Raw genomic sequence first — 25,490 nt, 5'->3', positions numbered from 1 at the left:
ATAAACGCTGCAATATTATTTAATGTAAAATGATATTCCTAAAATATTATTTAATATTAATAAAAAGTGATTATATATCCACTTCTGATATTATATGAATATTACAGGAATACTGTATGAGAAGTAAAGAGTATCATTTACTTTAATATGTTAAATTATCGGAAATATTATAACTTTTAAATGTAATAATTATAAAATTCATGAATATCATGCATAATAATTCATATTAATTTTTGACCACACACACATACACACACGCACACATACAATAATATTCGTAGAACATTTTCATATTCCACGAGTATTGAAATAATATACCACGAATATTATATAAAAACGGTCATATAACATTAATACAATAATCACATAATATTAAAATAATATTAAAAATATTAAATGATATTTTTGGAATAGTATTTTAATTTTTTTAATAATATTCATATAATATATTTTAAAAATATTGTAGCGTTTATAGAGTAGATCCTCATATTTTTCTCTCCTGAAAATTTTCTTATATTTTTTAGGGCCACTTCGACCAAATTCGATTAAATTTAATCGACGATTAACTCAATCGACAGAGTTGCCAACACGGAAAGAAAAACAGTTTATTATTAGATCAACGCAAACTTCTCTTCTCTTTATAGTATATTCGATTGATCACAGCATCCGATCATAGCATATTTTATAGTTTTCACATAGATGGACTTATTAAATTTTTAAATTATAAATACAAGCTGTTGATAACACTGCTGATCAAGTTAATCGTCGATTGAAGTTAATCTGAGTCGGTTAAAGCCTGAATGGCCTGAAAACCTCGTAATGAGGAAAAATGGGGAAAAATGTCTCCAATCTGGCAACAGAAACGATCTTGTAAAAGCCCGTCAGTGGTGATTTTAATACCTCGACAACGCATAAAGCACACGTTGTTTAAAATGTTGAACAGATTTCTTTCAGAAACGATTTTTTTTTACTCCTACGATATTTTGCTAAAGAAAGATAGAAAAAAGTTCAATTATAACTTTTACGTAAGACCCGTTTTCATTTGCGTTTGTACTTTCTATAGCCTCCCACAATTTCCTTCTCCCCTTTCCCTCCTCGAATGTCTGAATGTGCACGTTTATGCGGAAATTTTTCTGCCATCCGATATTCCTGAGGACGCGCGATGACTCACGACCACCCTCGCCTACGTTCGCAATCCCCGTCTTTCGTTATGACGAAGAAAAACTCGTCTCGGTACCGTGGTTTCATCTTGGGTATCGAAACGAAATTTCCGAGATGTTAGATTTCGATGCCGCGTATACGGCTACACGTGAAGATAATCGCTACGTTTATCGCGACGATCGGTACATTTTTCCATATCTGCGGCATCGAAGATTGAACTCATCGAGATTATTCTACGCTGCTTTCACCAGCGTAGAAAGTTTCCTTTTTAACGAGCACGATCGCTTTTACATCGACGAGAGAGTGTTATTTAGTGCAAGCATACGGAGAAACGCGAAGGGTGTAAAATATTCAAACGTCTCGGCATTATTTGTAATTACGTATGCGACAAATAGAGATAAATTAAGTCTTTTCGCCCCCCTTCCTCTTCGAGCGAAACTACGCGATCGATAAGTGAGACAAGTTCGTCGGATTTAAGAGATATTGCGAAAATGATTGAAATCGATTATCGTTATTTTATTTAAGAAAAAGCAGTCAAGCGTAGAATGATGCAATGCGTATATTAAATGTAAATATGATATTTTGTATTATATCGAGTTTGGTAGTAGTCAATTAAAAAGTTAATAATTTTTTACTTAAATTACTTAATTTTAAATAATTTTTAACTTTAATTAGTTATTTTTTAAACATAAACTTTAATGTTTTATTAACTATTTTTCTAATACTAAACATTTATCTATGTAAAAAAAATTAAAAGAAAAATTACATTCTTACATAGAGAATAATGCTTCTTTGTTATTTTATATAAACTTTATTCACAAATAAAATATTAAAAATTTGTTTAATGATTTATATTATAATAATTTTGAGTAATCTAACTTTATAGAATTATAAACTTCAAAATTTAGTATAAATAATAATCGAAATTAATTTTTAACTTAATTTAATTCTAACGTAACTTTTTAATTGAGTTTTTTGTTCATGTAACTTTTAACGTAACTAAATTAATTTTATATGCCATTAACTTTAACTTAATTTAATTTAAACAATATATTAATTTACCAACTCTGGTATTATAGAATATTATAATATTACATTCTAAACATTACTTCTTTACAATTTTCCTTAAATCTAACTTTTAATTAAAGGCTTAAACTCTTAATTAAATTCGTAATATTTTTAATAAACGTTATCACGCGATTTAGTCTTCACGATTTACTTTAACATAAATTTACTTTCACGCAGCAGTGGCAACAAGTTAGGATTAACTGATATTGAGAGTGCTTTATAATCTAATATATTGTACGAGAGAGAGAGAGAGAGAGAGAGAGAGAGAGAGAGAGAGAGACGCTTGGCCATCCAAAAATATCTATCGCGCATTTATCTATGTCGTATGAGACTAGGAAGTATTCGTCTCGCCAATCTCGCCGCCCTGCAAAGGATGTCTCGAACGGTATCCCGCTTTTACAACCTTTCTTTCTGGGCTGGGCTACGTCGCGCCCGGAGTAACGACAACGTTAATTAGCGTAATAAAAGTGATACGTGCTATTTTTGAGAATTAGTCGCGAGACGTCGTGGAACAGTGAATGGGGTCGTTCAAGTCTAATGGACAAGAGGATCACGGACCGCTGACACACAGCCGGACCAAGGACGCATTTAAAAGCGTTTGTGCATGGATTTTAATATTTTCTACGTGACGTGATGAATCATAGCTAACACTCCCACCAGCTGGAAACTCCCTCTTAAATCACGTTCTTAAATTACGTAACGTCGCGACCGACGCAAACGGCAGAACTTTTTACGGGCGAATTCAAAACAGGAAGCAATAAGTTTCATATAAAATTAAGCACAAGGAAACACGGTGTTTCAAAGCGCGCATTTCCTAACTGCTATCAAAATTCTGTCTGACCGGCGTTCATCTTGTAATAACATTTGTAATATTTACTGTGAAAACCAAACCCAAATGCTTTCTTGAAGAATTTGATGAATTCCTATCATAGGAAAATTATTAATAGCATGCTTATGTATGTATGAAACATACACAGAAAAAGAAGTTAGAATAAAATCAACAAAAATATAAAATCTTGGAAGAATTTATAATGTTAAACAGATATAATTTACTTACATGAAGAAATTTTGTTTCTTCAAATAAGCAAATTATATCTATTTGCTATAAATTCTTCTAAAAAGATTATATATTCTTGCTTATACATGAAACAATAAATTATTTATTCGATAATTTTTTCTGTGCAATAATTCTATAAAAATGTTAAATGTGCTAATAATATTAATGTGCTCTAATATTTCGAGTTAATTATAAAAAAGATTGGAAGATTTTAAAAAGATATTGTGGACGCAAAACAGCGTCCAATGCATTAAGGACATTGTCCATGAAAAAAAGGAAGGAAAAAGAACGAATAGGAGATTTCTCCATTCCGGTCTGGTGCAGATCGCACCGGGAATCGAACATTGTTAATTGTGAAACTGGGAGACTTTAATAAGAAAATATTACTACTGTATAAGATAATAAGAAAATACATAAATAATATAATAAAATATAACTGGTAAATAGGAGTTAATGAGAGTGCAGCGCAGTAAATGGTGCGTAATTTAATAGTGTGTAATACATACTTTACGTTGCTTTAATCAATCGTTCTACATATAATATATATAATATAAATTAAAAAATATATATTATATATAATATGTACGTATACATCATTAAATTGCACACCACTTACCGCGCTGCACTTTTATTAATTTATTCACTACTTATGCTTTATTGTATTATCAGTTTATACTGCTTGATATCTATTTTTAAATAATGTAGAGCAGTAATAGGCACGTTGAAGAAATATTTGAAAAAGGAATATGAGAGAAGAGAAAGAGAGTTGCTCGAATTAGCAACTTCGTTCTCCATTCCAGTTTGTATGAATCATGCTGGGAATCGAACATTGTTAATAAAAACAACTGGGAGACTTCAATAAAAAAAAATTACATAAAGTAATAAGAAAAAATATAAATAATATAATAAAACTTAAATAGTGAATAGAAACTAATGAGAGTGCAGCGCAATAAGTGTTGCGTAATTCAATAATGTATTACAACATACTTTACGTTACTTTAGTCAATATATAAGACATATATATATAATATAAATTAAAAAATATACGTTGCACTTTCATTAATCCATTTCGCTATTTATATTTTATTGCGTTATTAAGGGTCTATATTGCTTGACGTCTATTTTTATAAATAATATGGAGCTACACGTGATAGTTACACGTTAAAGAAACATTTAGGAAAGAAATGTAAGAGAAGGGAAAGAGAGCTAATCACAAGCCGGAGATTTCGTTCTCCATTCCGGTCCGTGCGAATCGCAACCGGGAATCGAACGTGACGCAACCGCACATCGCGCGCGGCACGCATCCGGGCGACTTCCAAGGAGGTGGAAACGACGGATGGACGGATGGAAGGAAGGAGAGAAAGAGAACCAGCGAAGCGTGCTGCTGCGGACGTGCCGTGGCGTGTCTCCCCGCGCGTCCTTACCACGTCCTCCGAGCGAAGCACGAAGGAGCTCGCGTAGCTCGCTGTCGCGCGCAGCGTAAAGGTGGTTCCAGACCAGCCGAAGAGCGCGTGAATGAACGCGAACGAACCCTCATGCAGCACGGAGCTCGCAACAACATTGTTGCGACAATACAAGCTTTCGCGCTGCCTGGGAAGCTTACTTCGACGAGCGTGGATGCGCCGCGAATACGAGAACAAGTTCAATTTACATCGGCGAACACGTCCCATCGCTTGTCGATACGCTACTCCATTTTACTTCAAATTTACTGGTACTTGTCTTCTCTTGTGTCGGGATGTCTCTCGGCTATATATTCATGTATCGTCTGAACATCACACAAAGTCGATCTGAGAATACAAAGTCGGTTTTAGAAATACAAAGTCATTCTTGGAATATAAAGTCGTTGCGTTGATCCTCGCGGAGTCTGTCTGCTTCTGCTTCTTCATCTTAAAATTACTGGTACCCATCCCCTACACTTCGTTCCCTTCGTTTGCCCACAACTTTACGTAGCAGGTGCGAATTCGCGCTGCGTAACTTTGGCGGTTCATAATAACTTCACAATCAAAAGAATACAAACGCTCCGTAAACACGTTCGCGAATGTTCGTTCGTGGTCGTTCGTTCTTGCCGGCTCTCGGTCTGGATTCACCTTAAAGCGCCGTACGGAGCGTTGCCACATCGCGGCATTCCGGTCGGCATGAATCACCTAAGTACCTAACGTAGTCCGTACATGAAAATGTGCGATACGCCGCATACGGTACATGTTGCCACGCGACGATAACCTGGCCGATTGCGCCGGCCGATCCGGCGTAATCATGATATTACCGCAGAGATAAAACGACGCGTATCCTGGACGCATTAATACTTGTCCGTCTAGCGGACTTCGTGTTCTCTCACCGCAAAGCACACACACGTTACCTTTAATCGAAACGCCAAATGTACAGGGTGTCCCGGAACCATCTGCCATAAGTTTCGCGAGAGACACCCTGTTGACCCAGTGCCGTTTTTACTTTCTCGATTTAAAGGGTATTTTCTAAGTCACATTGACTTTGAAAAGTTTCTCGAGCTGATTCAATGTTTATTATTCATGTAAATGAATAGAGGAAAGTCGTCAATATTGGCACCCCATTTCGTTTACGAATAATAATTTCTTAAACAAAAGTTAAAAATAAAACTTTAAAAATATAAATACAAACTAGAGAATGTCTTCTATCAGAGATGGTCCGTTTTACGCTGCACAGCGGTTTTATGTTTGAAACCGCACTACAAGGAGACTATGAAAGAGAAAAATATTAACGAAACGGTTTTAGATAGGTACAAAAATGTAAAATAATATAATATTATCAATAATATACTCACTATTGTTTTAACTATTGTTTCAACTATGCAATTTAAAAGAGAAAAACAAATTTTATTTTTGTTCTTCAAAAATTCGTTTTAGCAGATTTTAAATAGAAAAAAGCCATGAGTGTATAAACTATGGGTTTTTATTTCTTTAATTATCTAAGCAGATTATGTTTTTATCAGTATTAATTCAGTGCAATTTTATGAGAAATTTTGGAGCGCTGCTTTAGAAAGTGTAAGCTAGTATTGACGACTTTCCTGTATATATAATATATAATCTCATTTAATAATAATATCTATATATATATATTTGCACTTTCAATAACAAAGTTTAAAGTTAATTTTCTAACGGTAAAAAGAAAACCAATTTTTCAAGAATAAAATGACGCAGATTAAAGGCATGAAAATGATTTAAAATCATATTTTTAGCGACGTCCGTTAAAAATATTTCGAGCACCGACCGATCGATCAGTGGGTATGACTCACGCAGTCGGGCATAATTGGCGAATTATATGGGTACACGTCAATACCGGTATGCCAGCTGCAGGCTTCGTTCTGGCGTACAAAGCATCGGTTGCAGTTTTCGCACGCAAAAATTGTGATCCGCACTCGAAACGCAATTGCAACATTATCAGCCCGTTGACGACAGACACAAGCGAATCTTGATGAAGTGACTATCTAGAAACGCGAAACGTGGAGTCTGAAATCGAAACTTCGTGCAAAGTTCTAAATTTCCGCGTGATTTAACGGCTGTTGCAATCGTTACTGCAGCATTGCACGAGAACCGTTTAATTCCGCGATTCGATACCGAGTTGCAATCTACTATTACAAAGTATCGTCCGCACCGGGTTCGGCCCTCCGATTTCACTTTAGAAGTCAAAATTATTGTACGGTGACTGTGTAATTTTCTTACAGCGCGTACACATTTAAGAACACTATTATGCAGATTGCCTCATAACATTCGTAATACGTAATGCAGCACTCTAAGAAATCAATCAGATTTAAGGCGTCTACATAAAGCTTAACTGCGATAATTGTAAATGGGCGACCAATAAATGGCAATTTAAATCCATGAGAGATATTATTACATTTATCTAATACAATATACGCAGATTTATCACCTTCGATAAAAGTGAAAAATAATTTAGCATTCACTGATACGAGGTGCACCATCAAAGTTTTGACCACATTTACATTTGTAAAAAAATACAAATATTAGGCTTCAAATTAACCTAACGCCAAGAATGTTTAATGTTTACAAAAATGATGAATGAGACGCATCGAATAATTCTTTCGTTTTTTTTTTCAAATAAGTATTCACTGGAATAAATATGTAGTTTTAAAATTTTCTTTTTTCAAATACAGACTTTCGTAGAATTTCGTAAATATAAGTGTTTTTTTTTTCTTATTTTTATTCAAATCGCACGAATGTATGGAAATAAAGAAGCTATTTGTCAAGTAAGAAATATAATAATAAATTGCTCATCTTGCGGTTGTTTCATCGTTATGCAAGGCCTTCCTCGCTTATTCCCCTGTTGTTTCTTATTTTCATGACACTCACACAACGTTCGTTCGCGAAAACATTTGTTAATTACATTGTTCGCGGTAACTATCAAAACATAGTAATTGCAGAGCACTTTGCATGACAACGCTCTCAACGCTAATCACACTCGATGCGCACTTTATTTGCATGAGATAAAAGAGTGACGTGAAAATATTACGATTGCACCGTGAGCTACGATACATTCAACGCGCGATCTTGTAAATAAACGATCAAACAGCGTAGAATTTCATCGCTAATGGATAAACATTGAATTTATGCCAAGCACAATATTGACAGATACAAAATATAGATTCAGTCATGACTCCACTAATTAGACGCATCGCGACACCGCTTGATTCGGAGTCTATCAATTTTATATTTGCTGTATAAATAATCGAAAAAGTCGAAGTTAGAAAATTCATTATGACGTGATAAAATTGAATTAATGAATAATTAACATATGTGTGAAAGACCAGTCACAAAATATATATAATCAAATTTCAATACATTTTGGATGCAAACGTAATCACATATGTATCATTAATTGATAAGTGATAGACATATCATTACTGACCATTACTTTTGTGACTTAATTCGGCGATTCGTACAATATCATATAATTTCTTTAATTGATAATTGTGCTCTATAGGGGACTCAGCTCCAATCATGTTGACCTTGACATATGTTATAGAGGCAAAGAGACTGAACAACTTTTTCTTATAAATTAATTGGCGCTCCCGTCTAGTTTTCGAGATATACTTAGAGAAAGAAAAAACAGTTTTTCTTAATTATTTCAGAAAATATTTATTTTACAAAAAAATGTATCAAACAAAAAATGAAGCTCGTGATAAGCTCTATAAAAAAGGTTATATACATATTTTAGCTAACTTTAATACTGCAGTTGTTATAGTAGAAAAACTGTTTTAAAATAATTTTTTTTTATTTTGAGTAGTTTTGCTATAATTTCAAATCTAATATCGCAATATGACTAGTTAGATATCCTTGGCAAAATTACAAGTAAATCAGGATTAGGTTAGGTTAGGTTGGAAAAAATACAGAAAGGGGGTGCCGGGGAGGAGCTCCCTTATCACAAGTTTCATTTTTTGTTTAACACATTCTTTTGTAAAATAAATATTTTCTGAAATAATTAAGAAAAACTATTTTTTCTTTTTTTAAGTATATCTCGAAATCTGTAGGAAAGCGCTAATTAATTTATAAGGAAAAGTTGGTCGATATCCTTGCCTCTATAACATATGTCAAGGTCAACATGATTGGAGCTGGGTCCCCTATAATGCACAATTATCCTTTAATTCATATCAGTAATCATGTATTCACATTCTCAATTCGATAATTACATTTGAACGATTTATATTTCACAATTTGAATCGGCGAAAAAATAAGTCACAATGCAACGCGAGAAATAATTGAAGCGTAACGTCGCTGAAGAAAAAAAAAAAAACAATTATTATTCAATATCACAACACGATAATAATTACCATTCTGCGTCACCTTGCGATTCCTCGAAATAATTGAATAAATCGTGAGAAAAAGCTTCGATAAACACTCGTCGCCTCGATACGCTTACGGATCGTTAATCGTAAAATTAATCACGCAAGATGATTGGTGCTAATTGTCCTAAAGGAATAATCGCGTTTCGAGAGATAATAACGCTACTCGCAGAGCGACTCGCATCTGCCGGCCCGAGTGCTGTCGAACGAGTGGCATGAAGGCCGCTGTCTGTAAATAGTACGCGATACACAGCGAAGGACGGACGATGGCGTATCAAGTAATTTCACGAAATATATTTAATGAATTACAAAATAAACACATTTATTTCCTGAATTTATTTTGAACGGCAGATTTTTTGTAACGTCCGACTCTTTAATAACTCATATTTTTAATAAAATTTTTATAATAAATCATAGAATAAACGTATACGTAGAATATTTTGTTTCGCAACGTAAAGTTTAAGCATTATTTTAATATTATTAAAAGTATGTAAATATTAGTTTATATTACGAATCGCTGAATCAAGTAACACAAGTAACGAAAAGCAATGACAAATCGGCTATTTATTAATGATTTGTGTATTTTACGGGATTTGTGATGGATGTGTTCGAAATGTATGCAGGTAATACTGAATTTTAATTACATAATTTTGAACGGTCCATCGCACCTTAATTAACCAATTCAATTACTGCGTGATATCAGAATAAAGCTATTTCAATTTTTCAATTTATTTGTGTCACAAATGCGAAATTGAATGGCATCGCGTTTAATTATATTTATAATTAAGCTTATACTTTATATTTAGCAAGATTCGACGTCTGTACATTGGTGATTAAAACATCGTCGTTTAACGTTCGCCCGCTAATTTGCTACATTGCGTGTGTCAGACGAATCGTTTGATGCAATCGTACTCTTTTTGCATTATTCTCCTATCGCAAGGTAGCAGCAAAGTACACGTTGCGTGCGATTAACGCCGGGAGTGCCGTGCTAAGTGCCCTGCCATTATCGTATTTTGATAATTAATGTGAGCACATAATTAACAATGTTCCTGCGAGTAAGTGTTATGTGTCATGAAGAAATGAGAAACAACAAAAACAAGATAAAGAAGAAAGAAGTCTGGCAGGCTCCAAGCGACGGAGCAACCTCGAGATGATTAATTTATTGTTAACATATGTCATTTATTAAATTAATAATCTCCATTTAATTCGATGATTTAAATAAAAAATCTTACGTTTACGAAATCTTATAAAAGTTTAGAAAAAAAATGTTTCTTTAAAAAGTATATAATTATTATAGCGAATATTTAGTGAATATTTAGTAGAAGAAAACGCAGTAATAATATTACATTATTTTATAATATAATACAATATAATATTATCCATATTATTATATTATTTTAAATATCAAATATTATCGGTATCATATTATTTTTTATTTTAACTTTTATTTAATTGCATTTTGAAATGTATAACATAGATTTGTGAAATATTACGTCTATAGATATAATCTTCCTTATGAATCCGATGTGAATCCGGTTTTGAAATAGATGGACTAACAATAAGAGAGATTAACATAAATGTCTAACCCTGGGCTATGGCCGTCCATCAATCGCATAATACAAGTACGCACAATGGAATACATTCTGCAAAGAGCTTATTGTTACCTATACATAAAAATAAGATGCTGATATTTCTGAGACATAAAATTTTCGATTTGTTTCTCCTTTATGATATTCATTCATCATGAATAAAGAAATAAGATATTTATGTAATAAAAATAAATTGGTCTCTGTAAAATAAGGGAAAAAAATCGACAAAATATTTATGTCATTTACTTTCCCTTTTTTTTCTCTCCCAGATATTTTTTCATGTAATTTGAGATTTGCGTGTGGCCTCGCCTCTACATTCTCCATTTCAAGGTTAAATATTATAAAAAGTAATGTAAGGAAGCAAAACTTCATTATACATTCACAAATAAATAAAAAGAAATAAATATTCCGCGATCTTGTCTCTTTCTCTCTACATATTTATAAATATTACGACTAGCTATTTTTTTTTTTATAGCACAACATTTTCAAAGACAGGTAAAATAGAAGCAAGTGGAATATTTGTCGGCGTACTCGAACATTTAACCGCGAGCAAGCTATTAATGTGTTATTCACGGCCCCGCGTCGACTAAAGAGACTATAAAACTGGCTCTAATTCCTTCTTCTTTTTCACATTAGTGAGGAATTCGAGAACACCGCGCATTCATGGCCGAGTGACTAAGCTTGTCCGAGTTTAGCCGCCTTTCTCCCGGCTATTTTGCTTCAATATTATTATTCATCTAGCTTTTTCTCCAATTCACCGCCGAGTAAGTTTAACGTAAGCGAACGCCAAAATTCGGTGATCGAGAAACAAATGTCACTAATAATCGGTAGCGTCACGTTTGAGATGAAACGACCACTTCACGCTTTCTATTCTCATGTACATGAAGCAATCGCACGACTCAATTTGTGAAACTCATGTGAAATCAATTTTTTAAAGAAAACTTTTCTGTTTTCAGCTTTAATAGGAATCAAATCGAATAGATCAACTGCCTAAACATATCATGACTCACGAACAATTTCAAATACATTGTAAAAAAAAACAAATGCTTGATATAAATAAAAGAACACTGCTACTTGCTAGAAAAATACTATAGTTTTAATAGCTCGCAAAACAAACCGCAGCTTCTCAATTTTTTTCGCAAATTTTCTTGGTTCCTTTTCCAAGAGAATTTATTGGAAACATTTCTTGGAAATCTACAAGTTGAATTTTTCTAATAAATTTTTTAAATAATTACCAACAATAAAAAAATATTCACAGAAAAATGACAAAAAAACGGTTCTTTCTGAGCTTTTAAAACTATAAAAAATATCGATTAGAAATATCGATTAACATACTGCTAAACACGTAAATCTCTGTTCGAAAACACATGAAATATTTTCAAATATAACAAGTGTTTGAAAAAAATTAAATTAACGTTTTTAACGATTAGCATGCGTGTTGGATTTTACATACACCTTTAATTAACGTTCGAGACGTTAGAAAATTGCCTTGTCGGCTCGCTCGAAGTAACTTTTTAAAAGTATCCCCCTTTAGAATCACGAAGCTACGTATTTAAAATGCGTGACCACCTTGATCTATCGCGGCTCTAAACACGCCACGTTCTATATTATCTCCGCTGTAGAAACGATCCCGACCTAAACCACAATGAATATGGATCATTCTTGTTCGATCTTCGCGGCGTGGAACGATCGCGAACGCGGTCGTACAAGCGTAACGAACGCTCGTGAATCCGATGCGCTCGACTTTAAGTGACTTTCTCGACGATAATCTACCGTATAATTATCGGCCTCGGCGTGTTAAAATCGCGCTTACTTACACAATTGCATCGCCGCCGCTTATTCGCGAGGTAACATTCTTTATTTCGAGTTTATCAAACTCATATATATTACTCGACGGGCGCGTAATTACCCCGTGATTGAGGTGCGCATTTATGTACTTGGAAAGCATTTTTCGTAGCGAGAAACTGGAAACTCCGCGCCTTAATTCGCCAATTTCTGGCTTTCTCCATTTATGAGGAGCCGCCCAGACATGACGGTTCGACGATATTATTTTTTCTGCGACGTACGCATCGTTCGACGACGCGAATCAGATATCGATTATTGAATATCGAGCGATCCGTTTCATGAAATAACGTATGATTATCTTGTTATTAAAAAATATACCATGACAAGTGTCATAAAGTCATAGATAGAAAGTGATGTTTGTTTCAAAATTATTAATTAACAATTATAAATATAATATATATACTACACGGAGAGAAGTTTCTTATAAAATTTAATATTAAAAATCATAATAGTCATAAGACAACATTGTATTTTAAAAAACTTTATGTGATTTTCTCTGCTTTATTAATATCTATTATATACATTTTATATTTTAACAAAGTAAAACATAGTATGTTTGATTATTTTACTAAACCGTATAATTGAATTTTAATGATTTTGAAATGTATTGAAGAGAGTTTCTGATTCTTTATTATTTTAAGTAGAATATATGCCAAATAGCGATAACCTATAAATTTTACAATGCAGCATGATAAATTGATTTGTACACTGTTTATACTATAAATAAACAATATGTAACGCTATATAAAAAGAACGTGATATAACATTAAAAGCAGGCAGGAGATATGACTCAGAAGTTCCTGACTTGAATTCTATTACGATAATCGTGTTTTTCAACAGATGATATATGATATATATTTACAATAAATCAATCAGACAAATTTTGTACATGATTATGTAAAAATTTTTTGACTCCATTTAAGAGCTGCGTTTAAAACCGGAAGTAACGGCGCAAATTAGAAAATGTATTTACAAATCATACAAGAAATATTCTTTAGCACTAAAATTTTGCTATGACTGTCTATGGACCTCGAACTTGATTTCAATTATTTATAAAAAGATTTTGTATAAAATTATAAAAATTTTACAATGCTGCATGATAATTTTAAGCAAATCATATTTGATAAGTTTGCCTTTGATAAGTTTGATAAGCTTATCACCAAAAATGATAAAATTTTTAGTAAATTTTGCGGTAAAATATAATAAAAAATTCTCTCTGTACAGTTACATAACAGTTAACAATACAATAATTAATATAAAGTCAATTATAAATAAAAAGATTCTAATTAGTCATTCGTTAGACGTTTTTCTATTTAAATTGGAAAAACGTATTTCAATAATTTAATAAGAATATAAAAAAATATTGAAAGAAAATTTAAGAATCTATATTAATTTAAATATGACGTAATTATTAATACAACATTAAATTCTACTTATAATATGTAATATATTTTTATTAAAAGTTGGATATACTTCTTCTCTAAATTCAATATTAATCAAACCTAAATCAAAATTATACAATATAATACATCATCGAATATAACCATCGTGACTCATTATAACAAAATAGAAAGAGCGTAACATCTAATTAAAAGAAAATAAAAACAAAGTAGAATTGTAATCTCGCGCATCATAACTGTATCGTGATTCGAGGAACGTATAAAATTTATGTTTGGATCATTTATACGCAGCATATAATGAACGAGGCATAAACCGCGACCCACTATCTCATATTAGTAATAATTAAAGAAATAAAACAATATCGCGTGTTAAGAGCGTACGCCGCCTAAAACTTAATTACTCCGGCGAAAAGTTTTCACGCACGGTGGGCGTGGTGTATTATTCCACGAGAGTGTGGGCTGACGAACTGTTACCCGACGAACGAGGAAGCGTACCAGATGGTACGTATCACGTATGTGCCATGCACATAATACATATTTTTACACTCCTCGTGACGATTAAACCACTCCCGGTGGACGCGTTCGCGGGTGACATCACCGCGTTTATTATCGCCATAAGCGCGAAAGCTCGCGAATTACTCATTGCTTCGGTGAAAACGCTGGAAGAGAAAACCTCTCTCTCTCTCTCTCTCTCTCTCTCTCTCCTACGGAATGCACGGCTATTATTATTCAGAGGATGTTGAGCGCATTCTAAATAAACATCCGCGGCCAAGTCGCCAGACGGAAGTCGTTAATAGAGTATTCTCGATAAAGCTCGGCGAAGGCAGTTAGAATGATATAACGATAAGTGTGACGCAAGAATACAAGCTGCGGCAACTGGACGATGACATTCCGATTCATCTAACATCGGCTCTTGAATCAATCGAGAATCCCTCTCACGCGCAGCACAGAAATTCCGCGTAATTTCTGACGAATGACGCGCGCCGTGCGTTCAGTCAACTATTTTCTTTCGAGCGGAGTATTCCATTTCTTCCTTGGAAACGAAGCAACGAAGGCGCGTAAAACTCCATAGCCCGTGTACGATACTACGGGCGACGCGTCGGCTAAGAAAGAAGGATATCGCGGATCGCGATCGCCTGATAACAGAGAGGCCGATTCGCGGAAGTCGCGCCCCGTCGTCGTCAGGTTGCGCAGGTCAGTGCCACTCCAGGAACCGAGTTTACGATACTTTGAGCATACCCAACGAACCGCTCTCGGAAAAGGTGATGAGGTCGTCGACCTCCCCGCCGTGTCGCGTCCCAGGACGAGAAATGCCTTTCAGCTGTTAAAATCCTTCAAACTAGAGACTATGCCCAAAGACCGCGAGAAGCGACCGCTCGTATTTTTAGCGCGCGCCGGTGACATCGCGGGGAGGCGATTTTCAAGAGCGTCGTCTCCGCCGCGCCCGTTCCCATGCATCTTCCCGTATACGACGGCGCTGTCGAACCTCTCGATACGATTTCGTTCGGTTTTTCCCTCTTCCCGCGACCCTGGGTATAGGCTGAAGTGAATCGAATCGTCGTAAGTTTTGGGACTGTTATCATCAGTTTTTTTTTTTTTTTTTTTTTTCGTACGGTACGTTTTAGCATTTTGATGGGGCGAATCGGATAATTTCCTTTTCTTAATTTCTTCGCGGTGCAGTAAGAAATATATTTATGTATTATTTTATTATATAAAACTCAAGCCTAAGATGTAAAGATTAAGAATTTATAGTAAAACTTAATAACAAAATTTGTTTCTTTTTTTACTTATGAAGAAAAATTGATCCGATTCGCCCCTCTGTCTACTCCCGCGTGTGCCCCCTCGTGTGTCACTCGATGGGAAAAAAAATCAAATTCATCCGGCGAGCGACGCGAGGAATGTCGCCCTGAGTCAGATACGAATGTACCGCGAGCGAACGCTCGCACGCTACACTAAAATTGGGACTCGCTGGCGTCATAAGCGTAAAAAGCGCGAGGATGCCTCGCCTCTCCGCGACTGGGTTTTGTTTTCGACCGTAATGCCTGGTGCGATTATATCCGGCTCCGCGCTAACGCCCCGGCGATGAAAGCGCTAACGATGCGACGTCCCATCGCGAGCTCCGTCTTCTTAAAACAGTGGAATTCAAATTGCTTTCGACGGCTCGATAACCGAGAGCATCTGAGACGCTCTTTCTAACCGAAATACATGTGCGGAACCTTGGTGAGTTTTCTTTCTCCTTCGACTCTCGTTTAATTAAATCGTTTTTAATTAAAATGTCGAGGCATCAACTTCCGAATGATAAATGAATGAAAGTAGATCATACTAAAAAACTTCGGAGATGTAAATGTAATTAGCCCAATATCACCCTGCTCATTTAAGGGTGTATGTGTCATATTTCAATGCAGTTCCAAAAATGTAAAAATTTCATAAAATATTCTATATTACGTTTAAGTATCTTATTGTTAGTAAAATTTGAGCACAATTCACTTGTTGGTTTCAAAGTTATTTAATTTTTCGTTTACTCTTGATTCTTATGTAAAATTCGCGTTTTGCAGTACTTATTTGCAAGTTTGATAGAGAAGCAGCATTATCAATTATATCAAAATTCTTGCGCATACGAGGTGTGTTCAAAAAGTATCGCGAATTTTGAATTTTCGCAGGTTACGTATATTCGAATTTCGATCTTTTTGTGGCGTTATGTTGGTACTCATGTCTCTCACTTATGCCGACAAGCTCGGCCATTTTGAATGTTCACTTAATTGTTGACAGCTGCTTTGCTTGCGTGTTTTGGATCGTCTTCGATTTTTACCCTGTTCAAAAAAATGGATCAAAAAACCTGTATCAAATTTTGTGTGAAAAACGAAAGTAAGTGCGCGGATGCATTCCGAATGTTGACTGTGGCATACGGAGAAGCTACCTTGGACCGAAGCAGCGTTTATCGGTGGTACAAAATGTTCTCAGAAGGCCGAGAAGATGTGAACGACGAAGAGCGTGCCGGACGCCCGAGCACTTCAACAACAGACGAAAAAATTAATGAAGTGGAGAAAATGGTATTGGCCAATCGTCGAATCACCGTTAGAGAAGTTGCTGAGGACCTAAACATATCGATGGGCTCGTGTAATTCGATTTTATCAATGATTTGTTTATGAGACAGGTCGCCGCGAAATTCATTCCAAACGCCCCTGCTCACACATCGTTGCTTGTGCGCCAACTTTTGGCCAAAAACAACACACTAATGATGCCGCAGCCACCGTATTCCCCAGATCTGGCCCCCTGTGACTTTTTCTTGTTCCCTAAACTGAAGAGGCCCATGAAAGGACGACGTTACGCTTGACGAGATAAAGACGGCATCGAAGGAGGAGCTGAACAAGATAAAAAAAAATGATTTTTTGAAGTGCTTCGAAGATTGGAAAAACCGTTGGCACAAGTGTATAATATCTCATGGGGATTACTTTGAAGGGGACAAAATAGATATTCATGAATAAATAAATAATTTTTGAAAAAACACAAAATTCGCGATACTTTTTGAACACACCTGCATATACTAATAAAACTCTAATAAATACTCGTGCAAAAATTCATTTAGATCCTATTACTAGTTTAAAAGTTATTTATAATAAAACTGCAGCAAAATATAATAATTTTTGCTGCAAAAATCAATCAATCATAAATTAAATTTTTTATTGATTTCTTCTTTGCCATTCGGGCATTCGCGACCAAAATTTTTTTATTGTTGATTAAGAAGAAAAATAGACCCAGAGAAGCTTTCAGTTTTTCAAAATCGATAACTTTTGCTCGTATTGTATAGCCCAAAACATCCTCAACTTAAAATTTAACCGTAATGTCTCGATAAGATTACAACTTGAGAGTAAGATGCCGAGATACCTACATAATAACGACTTCTCGCTAAAGAACATTTTTTCCGGCGAAAGCTCAATTATCAGTTCGTCAATAAAATTTACTATTAAGATTGAGATAGCGTATGTACGTAAGGATTTCGCACGGTAATCTCGTTTTCGATAATGTAACAAGCGGCTGCAATAAAGATGAGACCGTTGCCGTAAGAGAGATAATGCGAGAGAGTGGCTTTCAAGTCGATGTATGTACGTGCTAAAGCCGAAAGGAGGTGCGCGATATCGGAGGATTAAGACGAACGATCCTCCCGGATGACTCACCTGAGTTTGCGGTTAGGCCGCTCCGATGATTGCAGGAGGACGACCGTTCTGCACGATTCTCATGCGACGAGACGCGAGGGACAAACTCGTTACGCGTTTTACAGTTTTCCGTTGCCGATCTCGCGCGGAACAACGAGGCGGATCGACACTTTTTCGGCTGCGAAAAAAAAAAGAGAGGAACGATCGGTCTCGCCGCTCGACTGCAGCAGCGTCAACATTGGATCCGGGCGGCCGCGGAGAGGGAGGAAGGGAAGATCGAGATACTCTCGGTTGTGGCCTTCGACCGATCTTTTTGAGGACGAGGTTCGTCGCTGCCAGACCGGTCGTGTATACGCCGGTTTGCGTGGAGAAAATAATCACCATCGGTATATTTCGTTCGGCCTCGCGCAGCGCGGCGTCCATTAACGATCTCACTCGCGTCTTCACTCGCGTCTCGATTCTTCGAACCTCGCGATCGTAATTTAGTAGCCTCCTCTCCACGTCTTTCTAAGATAATAAGAAATTACTTCCCGCGAAAGTAATAACGAGAAAGAAGAAAAACCTCGGAAATTGTAACTGTTGAGCAACGATGAGCAACATTGTGCGAATAATATCACGAATTGCGCTAGAATGGTATGTCATAACGCAAGAATTTTATCGAAATAAAATTTCTAAATAACGTTTGTAAAAAAATTGGACAAACACATAAGTTGGAGCTGTAACTCGGGAAATATCGCTAAAGGATGAAATATAGCGCGATAAGGCAAAGGACCTAGTGTAACCCAAATTTCACCTTTCGTGCGATGTCTTGTGAATGGATACCCCCTTCCTCCCATTTTACGTCCCTCCCTCCTCCTCCAGCCTCCCCTTTTACTTCGGAGCCTCGTTCTCCGACGAATCCTTTCGAGACGAAGAAACGCTCCAGGCGTTTCGCTTCAGTAACCGCGGTCTTGGTTCAGCTCCTCCCGGATTCCTTTGTTTAATGCCTTATTGCGATCTTTTAACGCCGTTGCACTGTTGCCATGCGCCGCGCCGAGAGGAGCCCGAGCCGCGCTGAGTCTGTTCCGGAGGTTTCAATTAGCCAAAATTAAACGGAACCGGTTTCGCCAACCGTTTATTACCACAGAATATTGTAAGCCACGCGGTAATCCGCCGATGAGAGTTAAAGTCCCAAAATTCGGATTTAGCCCGAGTCCCTGATAACGACTATCGATCACCTTGAATCACAGTATCGGCACAGCATTGCAAAAACTGGCAAAGTGTCCGCTTCAGAAATATTGTACGTGTAATGTTGCAGCAGCATTGCAGCGACATATTGTCTTATCGTTGCTGCAATATTGCTGAAACATTGTAGCAATATTTTGCAATGTTTTTGCTATGTTTATGCTATGCTCTATGGGACGTACGACTGACGTTAGAGTTTTTAAAGCAATTTTTAGCTAAATAAATCTTTCGATTTGTCATTTTTTATTGAATACAGAGAATCTGTAAAATGTTGCTGTCAATGCAATATGAAAATATAACAATGGAAGTGAAATTTTACAATCTAAATGCAATTTCCAAAACTATTTTACTTCATGCATAAATTCGATAAATGAATATTTTTTATTTCTGCAAACCTACAAAAAGAATAATTTTACTCCAGCATCTAAAAATTTAGGTGGCTACAGATCAGAAAAGAATTTTATGTTGGGCCATCCAAATAATTATGGGATCTAGCAACCAAGTTAAACATTCGATACAACTTTTTAAATAATTCAACATAATTATTTGCAAATCTGTATTTCAGCAAAATTATTCATTTCATGTAGATCGTAAAGTCAAAACGAAAGAAAGAAGTTTCATTCGTAAGTTTCATTCAAATCGCATTTGCGATTATTCGATTTTTCGAAATTTCTTCGTTCTAAACGTCAAGATCAATAATCTAAAATTGATAATTTCTTTATCATATAAGTTGAATAATATACATATAATTACTGTAATTAATAAACTCTGTGCCGATGAGACACGCTAATACGATATCCATTGAGACGGATTGTGCAAATACGTCCCAGTATCTGAGCAGATGTGGCTCACGTGCCCGATGGCCGTGCCGTCATCGCAGATTTAAACGCAGCGCACCGTCGTCGTCGTCGTCGTCGTGTGATTCAGAACGTTATTTAAAATATGAGGGAGCGGAGCACGTCCGTGTCTCGGGGCTGTGTGTGTCGGTCGTGTCAACGAGATGCGTCAGAGCGTGACGAAATCTCCGGCATATTTCTCCGGGATGCTGCGCCGCCGAGAGCGACTTTTCTTCTTTCCCCGCGATTTCCGAGAAACGTCATTGAAATCAATTTTAAACGACGCGCCGCGCGCGACATGTACGAATTACCGGCGCGAGGATGAGAAACCGGCTCGCGCGCGCTACCCGCGCGGACTCGCTTTCCCGAATAACAATTATGAGAACGTGAGACGGAGATCCTTAACGCGCTGCGCACGTTGCGTTCTCTCCTCCGAAGTTTTCACCGCGCACCGCATGGGCATGATATTGGCCTTTACGCTTCTGGGATTCGCGTAAAGTGAGAAGGGATCGGCACGTTCCACGCGACTGTCACACATATATCACGGGATCCGAACTATTTATTAGCCGATGGAGCCAAGACGTATATGCGACACGTGCTTTGGTTTATCGGCTAATGAATGATTGAAGATCTGGATGAATTGGGGACGTGAATCAACATAAATCAACGTAAGTCGTTAATCTATATTGTTTACACTCGTCTCGGCGATTCTGAATACAGTTTTAAAAGCTCGTTTTCTTTTTAAATTTTTCCGTGATTTTCTCGGTTGTGAGTGAATTTTTTCCAATTTATCGAAAGAGTTTATCATATTGGTATTTATAGAAAAACGCATGAAAAAAATTTTGCAGTTAACACATCAGTAAAACCCTTTGCAAGTTTTTTTTTATCTTCAATCTGCTGTTTCTGTCAAGGTCCAAATTGTTAAAATATAATAAATTGTAAATACAATAAATGAGACAGAATTAATAAATGCCAAACAGAATTTCGCCAGAAACTAAATTCGTGCAAAGTCCGTCGTTCTCAGCCCACGAAAAGAAGCTGTCGTTCGACGTTATTGTCGAGGGGGAAAAACGGTTCGAGTCGCTTGAAGAATTTCGCCGCGGCGAAGATAAGCGCAATGTTCCGACCGACTTTATTGCAGCCTTAGTGTAACGCGGTCTCCACGGAAATCGCAGCGGGGAGTCGCATAACATTTACGTAATTTTCGAATTCCTCGCGCGAAAAGCGCGAAAGAAAGATTACGTCGGCGCAGCGCGGCGCAGCGGATGGCGATGATAATCGCGCACTTCCTAACGGGGAGGCATATTTTCGCGGACACGACGGACAGTACGGTAGTTTCGCGAGAGGGGAGAGATTTCCGGACTCCTTTCGATGAGTGTGCACGGTGGCAGCGTACCGTTGCCATCGCTGGGAAAACGTCTGGTCGCGCGACGACAATGCCGGGCCGTCGTCTCGAACGCTCGATTGCTTTGAATTCTTTTCTCCCTCGGGAGACGGAGGACTGAATAGCGTCGCTTTATATGCGCCTTTAGTCGCGATTTCTATGCGCATCACGTATACAAACGCAATCGAGTGATGTCGATGCCGAATGATCGATGGCTACTAATTTCGAAGGGATATCGGACGCGACCGTGTCTTTTCAAAGACGATCGACTTCGTGATTAAATGAGGAACCTAATTGAGCAAGCAAAACAATGCGATAGTTTCCCCGATGATAAAAGCTAGTAATTATAGAGCATTATAAAAAATACTACCAAGTAGAATAATGTGTTCGTTTAATAATCTTTGCAAAATTCTTAAAGAATTGTACTTATTAATTTCATCATTAAAATTATTCTGTTACTTCATTATTTAAGGATCTCAATTATTTCCCAATCAAATGTCGGTGTTCACCGTGCTCTACAAAAATGAAAATTAATTAAATATAATTTCTTAGTAATTTTACAAGAATTTTTGCTATTCAGTAGCGTTTGCAAAAATCCCTCAAAAATTTATAGAAAATAGCGTTTTGATGAAATGGACTTTGAAAATACAGAAATCGATAAAATAATAGCAGTACTCGAATCATCGATTATTTAATAATGCACCTTTAATGTACATTTCAAAAGATTCGCGTATTTCAGGTGATTATGAATAATGGATAAGCAACTTAAATTAATTTAGCTGACTCAAGTCTCTAATTCATTAAGATCTTCAATTATTCATTAGCCGATAAAAATAGTAATTACATGAAAGGAATAATTTTGCTGAAGTATCTAAAAATTTAACTAGATACATATCTGAAAATAATTTTGTTGAACCATTAAAAATAATTATGAAAGACGCTCTCAAGCATGATGGTATATAATGCAAAAAATTTCGACAATCAAACAGCAATCAACTTAAATATTCTTATAGGTATAATTATTTCGAGAGTCCAACTAAATTATTTTCATATATCATATTATAGCTAAATTTTTAGATATTTCAGCAAAACTGTTCTTTTTGTGTACAATTTTTAAATAATTTTACAAGGATTTTTGCTAGCCAATGCACCGAGAAGAATGTTGTTAACTAAAATTTTCAACTTGATTAAATTTCTTCAATTCAACTATTTATGTATTTAAGTTAAATATACATGTGCTTAAGTTAAATATATAAACACTTAAAGTTCACATGTTTTATGTATTTGAGTAAAATACATAAATTCATAAACTAAAGAAATTTAATCAAGTTGAAAAATTTAGTTTTCAATTTAATAACTTTCTTTTTCTCGGTGCAACGTTCAAAAATCTCTGTTTTCTAGATAAACAATTAGATAAATCTTTTAAAGGTACTAGATAGATTTTTTCTTTCCTGTCCACTATTCTTCATTCTCGTTATTCGCTTAGCAATCAATTGATTGAGAATGACGGGGACTTACCGGGCACAGAATTTGTACGAAGGCAATCGATCGGACTCCTAATATTCTCCTCGAAGCCCTCCTCCTTAGAGGCACTATGAATCACTGTGAATCACTGAGTCACCAACTGAGAGACGCGAGACGCGGGGGTTCAGTCGCGAAAAATCAATCGAAGGGAAAACGTCCCGAGGAATAGGCGAGACGGGAGAGAGACGGCCGACCGTGCAGACGGATGTCGAGCGAGTGAGAGAATGATCGGAGGAGCCGCCAAGCTTGCCGATCGGTCTGCTTGCTTGCGAGGACGAAGGAAAAGGCGAGCACCGACTCCGCGTTACATTCGACAGACCTTCCTTCGACACCACTAAGGCAGGAATTAAAAAAACATGAGATGCAGCAGATAGCAGAAAGAAGACAGTCTCTTCGAGACAGTACCTCGCATTAAGGCGAGGATGATGATTCGATTACGAGTTCGCGTAACGAGTTCATTTCAAATAAAATACGTAGGTTTCGGAAAAAGACTTATCGACTTTATTGCTTTCATCCGGTTGGAGATTGCCGATACTTGGAAAAATGTCGTTTGCAATAAGCTTCAATTAGCATCGAGTTTATATACGTGATTCTGTATCTATCCCGGTATGTATCGTTGTCCCGGATACGTCGCTCAGACTGCACTACAATGACAGAACTCAAAAAATAAAATTTTCCAGTTTAAATATTATTTTGAATCATTAAAATTTTATAATATTATTATTTTTTAACAAAGTTTTAGTGTAACGATTTAGTTTATTGATTGTGAAGAGATAAAATTATCATTAGCTCTTTATTTATAATTATTCATCTATTGAATTTTCGTCAGAATTCATTTTTTTTTTGCAAAGAACTCAAAAGTGACAATTTTTTTTTAATTACGTTGTCGCAGCAAATGAGTAACATTTCCATTCAACTGCAAATTTTTCGAATAATTTTAAATAAAAAAATATTGAGAATATTGAAGCATTTTGCTCATTCACACAGATGTATCGATACTTTGATATTTTCAATAACAAATCAATATTCATAAAAAATTACAAGATTAACTTTATAAAAGGTATGTGGAATATCTCATATATTGTACATGTAATGATTATTATCATTAAAATAAATTTATGCAAGTGACCGTTGTCATAATTGTTGATACCGTTCACTTAAATCAAAACACTATCGACATTTTTTCCTCTTGGAAAAAAACAGCCTGTGTCAGCTACGTTTACGAAATTATGATAATTTCTCATTCCCTTGCTCTTTCTGTTTTCGAACATATCTCGTAAAAAAATAGCTTAGCCGATGCGAAGAATGAATCGATCGCTGAATAGTTCGCGCAAAGAAACGTCAAAATTATATTTCATGGACATATCACGCGCTATCTCATCTTCACTCTCATCTCGATTCTTCGTGAATTTCGTGCAAAAGCATCGTCAGGAAAATCGAGCGATTGGCAGAAGAGCACTTTGCGTAAAACGCTACGCAAATTTTGTGTCTCGTCCGTCCGAGAAATCCGAGGAAACAGAGCATAACATGTAAAGGCCACGAATGTGAAGAGAGAGAAGGAGAGAGACTGGATTACAAAGAGATTCGTCTTTTCTAGCACAAATTCCTCGACGAAACGACATCGCGTTTCCCCTACTTTCTCGCGAGTATCGCGGTATCGCTGGCGCAAAATGATTCGGCTTGGGTTTCCTGCGAGAGTGCACGCTTTTATCGCTTCCAAGTACATCGTATCGATCAATGTACGTCGAGCACTTGCGCGCCGTTTATTTATCGAGCGGTGATGTTCGGTGGATTTTCTCCTCGTTATTTCTCAGTAAAACGTTTCTTCTTTCGTACGAAATCCTAGATCCTGCGATTTCCTACGAGTTTACTTGTGAAAATGTACCGCGATTCACGAAGGAAGCTCACATAGCTAGTTTCTTAAGTTTTATAAATTGTAGAAAATAATTAGTCGCGCTCTGAAAAACGTTCTTCGTTTTGAACGTTTTTAGCATCTCAAAGACCGCATAAAAATTAATTTACGCCTGAGGAGTTTCAGTGCTTTTGACCCTTTTAACTCGCTAAATTCCAGACTGCTAATGTGCGTAAATTTGACGTGAAATCCCCACATAGTCCTTCCACTTGTCCCAACCTACCCTAATAAAGTTTCTGAGCGCTGAGCTGTGCCCAACTATGTTCAGCTATGCCATTGCTCAGTAAGGCGTTCTACCCTGCTAAAATTGTCCCTCGTTGAATATAATTAGGATATTTGCGCTTATGAAGATCTATACGGAGAGAACGATGTTGAAGTAAAATTTTGTTAGATCTTCAAAATAATTATGTAAAATGCTTAAAATTTTTTCCCAATTATTTTAATGTCTAACAAAATTATTTTCAGATCTGCACCTGGCTACATTTTTAGGTACTTCAACAAAA

At 36.1% G+C, this 25,490-nt stretch overlaps 1 protein-coding gene across 2 annotated transcripts in view; it reads right to left on the bottom strand.

Annotated features, from left to right (window-relative positions):
- The window catches only part of LOC105201938, a 69,007-nt gene that overhangs the window by 34,066 nt on the left and 9,451 nt on the right, over positions 1-25,490 (bottom strand). The window lies entirely within an intron of this gene.

The sequence above is a fragment of the Solenopsis invicta genome, chromosome 1 (genome assembly GCF_016802725.1).
Source record: "Solenopsis invicta isolate M01_SB chromosome 1, UNIL_Sinv_3.0, whole genome shotgun sequence".
In the NCBI taxonomy this organism is placed as follows: domain Eukaryota; kingdom Metazoa; phylum Arthropoda; class Insecta; order Hymenoptera; family Formicidae; genus Solenopsis; species Solenopsis invicta.
Note: the sequence above shows the minus strand (reverse complement) of the source record. Positions and strands in the feature narration are given on the sequence as shown.